General features: G+C 36.7%; 1 long non-coding RNA gene across 1 annotated transcript; it reads right to left on the bottom strand.

Annotated features, from left to right (window-relative positions):
- Nucleotides 1-635: 635 nt before the first annotated feature.
- On the bottom strand, nt 636-944 carry LOC109589500 (uncharacterized). The gene is made up of 3 exons (XR_002188728.1): nt 928-944; nt 770-877; nt 636-722 (listed from the first exon to the last, which is right to left on the bottom strand). It is a non-coding gene; the product is annotated as an uncharacterized LOC109589500 (long non-coding RNA).
- Nucleotides 945-3,770: the final 2,826 nt, after the last annotated feature.

The following is a 3,770-nucleotide window of genomic DNA, read 5'->3' on the forward strand; positions in this document are numbered from 1 at the left end:
AGTGTCATGGAACTGTACAGAAACTGGATTATTACCATTAATGTATATTAATTAATTAACTAATTATTAATAATTTGTGCATATATACAGCCAGTTGGCCTTATTTGAAAGAGAGTTCTTTGTTATTCAGCTAGTCTCTAAGTAAAATATTTTGAAAAATTCTTGCGAGCTGTGACAAGAAGCATTTGGGAGTTTGGCTATATTAAAAAATTTTCCACATCAAGCAATTCATGAACTGGCTTTAGAGCAATTAAAAAAATTCATAAAAAATCAAATCTTGATCGGAATCAGCTCAGGGTTTATACACAACATAAGTTCATGTATGTGCATTGGAAAATGTTATAAAAATTGAGAATTTTCTACTTGACATTTTTGGTGAAATTTGGCCAACACCCCTGATAGTACAGGGACTTTGACCCAATTTTTGAGCAACTTCAAAAATTCATAAAAAATCTAAAATTACATGTCATGTCATTTGTACATTGTTTCAGTCCAGGGCCTTGTAATGGTATCCACTTAAACTAGGCATGTATAAGCAGTCTTGATTGAGCTATACATAGGTCTGACAGAATGGTTGCTCTCTGGTGTCCACTCTCGTGGTGTGTTCTAGTTCCTTCACCAGCTCATTCAAGTACAGAATATATCATCACTGGGTCTGTTCTTCACTCCGGCCTGATTACTGGGAGAGAACTCAACTGCTGTAGCTAGGATCATCAGCACTCCTGTGTACCAGTACATGTGTCATTATCAATTATTAATTCATTCTCACTTAGTACAGGCATTGTCTTGGCTCTGGGCAGAGGTGGAAGTACAGTTTACTCGTCTGAATTAATATATTAGTGCTACCATACTTCACTGATTTATACCACCAACTACCCTGAGGAGCGGGGCATAACCGTAACCATGACAACATTAATGATAACTTACAACAATGATAAAGAGTCCAATAATTAAATACCAACACATACGCACCTAGAACCTATTAATAACTATTAATAATTAGTAATTAAAGTGACCACACCTACCATAACTAGTTATTCTTGTCAACAATCCAAGAGAGCAGTGCTATACCAAATGAAGCAGCTCTAGGTCCATCAGGGTTACAATACTTCTCCCAGTTCTCCCTAGCCTCCTCTTGAGTCAAACTACATCAAACAAGACAGACCCAATCATTACTTTAAACACATACAAGTGACAATGTGTGCATCCCAGTCTCTTTATGGAGGGACTTATGCTTCATAAGCTTTAGCTATTTTAGTGAATACCTCAGGGTCCCCTCCTTTATCAGGATGATGGGTCACACATAATAGCCTGTACTGCTTCTTGATCTGAGACACAGTAGCTCCCTAAAGAACTGATCCATTAAACACAGCTGGATATTATGATACTCCATACCCTGTCAATCCCTAGTATTTTTAATGGATCCCATTCTTCAGATTCACCAACTGGCTCTTTGTGTCACTGCCCAATAAATCAACCAAAATAAGAACAACCTGCACACCAATAATACTAAATAACTAACAAACAAACAAGAGACTAACTTATAATTACTGACAATAATTACAGTGCATGACCCATACTAATGCAATACTGTATAGTGGAAAATTTTCGTGGCCAAAATTTCACAAATCATTTCAAAAAATCAATGTTGTCGCTTTAATTTTTGCAGTTTTCTACTTTTCAGCCATTTTTAACACGTATTGAATCATATTTTGCAGATTTTATTGTCAGTGAATTTTGAAAAAAAGCAAAATCCACGCAAATTTTAGGCCAAAAAATTTTTTGCTATAGACCCCTTTCGGCGAGAAGTAGCAGCTTGTGAATATCATTAATTTTGCAATGAATATCATTATATCTCAGTTACGGTATACGCCCACATACAATAATTGGCCGCCATGTTTTACGTCAAGCAGCAAGTGCTTTCTGTGTCCTGGAGATCTTAGTCACTACATTTTGAAGCTAAAAACTATTCTAGAGTCAAGAAAGATGCCAAGAGAGCCAACCTAGGAAGTATAGTGCAATACTCTTGTTGTATGAGCCTGCTTTCCTCTTTGGGCTGTGACAGAGAGTCAAGAACTGATCGTTCTGGCTCTCCCAGACTTCTTAAGTCTTCAAAATATCTTGCTATAGTAAAGAACAGTTGATATGAAGCCTCTTATAGTCCTGAGTTCAGCACAACAAAAGTTTTATTGGCAAAACAGCTCTACTTTGCACATCAGCCATTGGAACTCTGCATAACTTTGACGTAAAACATGGCGGACAAAAATCCGTTCAATATTATTTCTTTGTATATACGGTATCACAAACTAATTCTCGCCTAAAGGGGTCTATACGGTAATTGAGATAAATGACATCATTAATAATTACCATATTATTTTAAATAGCTTATCTACAGTCAGTCCTTTCACCACTTTATTTCTTTTCTGACAACATGGCCCACACTGGCACTCACTCCCTCTGTCATCTCCTAACAATGACATTAATATTCTAATTAAAGCCCACAATACAGTACCAATTCAATTCACTTTTATTGCTCTTAGGCCAAAGGAAGTAAGTTATAACTAGTAGGAATATCCCGTAGAGAAGGATTATGAAATAAGGAAAGGTACCACTTCCCTCGTTAAACTCTATCTGAACCATCAAGAGTCAATGGGTGCGTCAATAGTGATTAGTGAATGTCTGAATGACACTTAGGACACGTGTGTACACGTGGTTAGGGTAGACGCGCCCCTATATGATTATTGGTAGACACGCCCTATCGCTTTTAGAAAGACGCACTGTGATCAAGCTGCTCCTGCAGTCCTGCTGCTAACTGTTTTGTGCTTTTTTTACTTCTCATCTCAAGAAACGTCTTAATAGTGCACTAACGAGAAATGGATTATTATGGAAGTCCAGTAAGCGTTATGTAGTATATCAGTAGAGGATATGATTAATGTATTGTGGAGTACCATAAATGTTCAAATAAAAGCCCGGGCGTTTATTTCTTTCCAGGACAAAAAAAATTGCTTAAAATGAAAAAAGAAAAAGGAAAACTGGGATTCGAACCCAGACCTCCAGGTTCAATGAACTTAGCTTAACAAGTTAGGCCATTTGGGATACTCTAAAAACTGTGGTACTTATATTGAGTTAAATATGCGTATCTATACTTGAAGATTCTTAGTACCAGGCGTTTATTCAAGCCCAGCCTTTATTTGAACATTTACGGTATATACATGTACATTGTGTCAGTGTTAGTGAAGATAATGTAATGTGTACTGTTGATGAGTGTTTGATCTGGAGCGGGATACCCTCAGTATACAGTCTCTCCTTTATATATTACCCACTATACACTGCCGTATAACCAGTAATTTTTGTGGGTTGCAAATTTTGCGGATTCCTTCTGAATAAAATCCTCAAAAATCAATTTAATACAGTACCTGCTGACACATGTGGTAGAATTCATAAAATTTAAATCTGAGAAATGAAATTTTAGGAGATTTCGCTAAATACGTATAGGATCCACGAAAATTACCGGCATGTTATTATCACTTGTGGGGAAGGTATAAGGTCAGGAGGATACAGGGAAAGGGAGGAGTCCCACCTTTACTGTATAAGTTACCCTAAGCATACAGGACTGGCCAGCAATAAATTGACATGTTTAAGTTGAGTTTGAGTTTGCTATAGTTTGCATATGGTTTACTGTTTCCATAGACACATACATTTGTACATGTATTAGTTGTAAACTAATATCATTCATGCTCAAATGTTACCACAATCTCAGGCAAACATAA

The sequence above is a fragment of the Amphimedon queenslandica genome, unplaced genomic scaffold (genome assembly GCF_000090795.2).
Source record: "Amphimedon queenslandica unplaced genomic scaffold, v1.1 AMPQUscaffold_11243, whole genome shotgun sequence".
In the NCBI taxonomy this organism is placed as follows: domain Eukaryota; kingdom Metazoa; phylum Porifera; class Demospongiae; order Haplosclerida; family Niphatidae; genus Amphimedon; species Amphimedon queenslandica.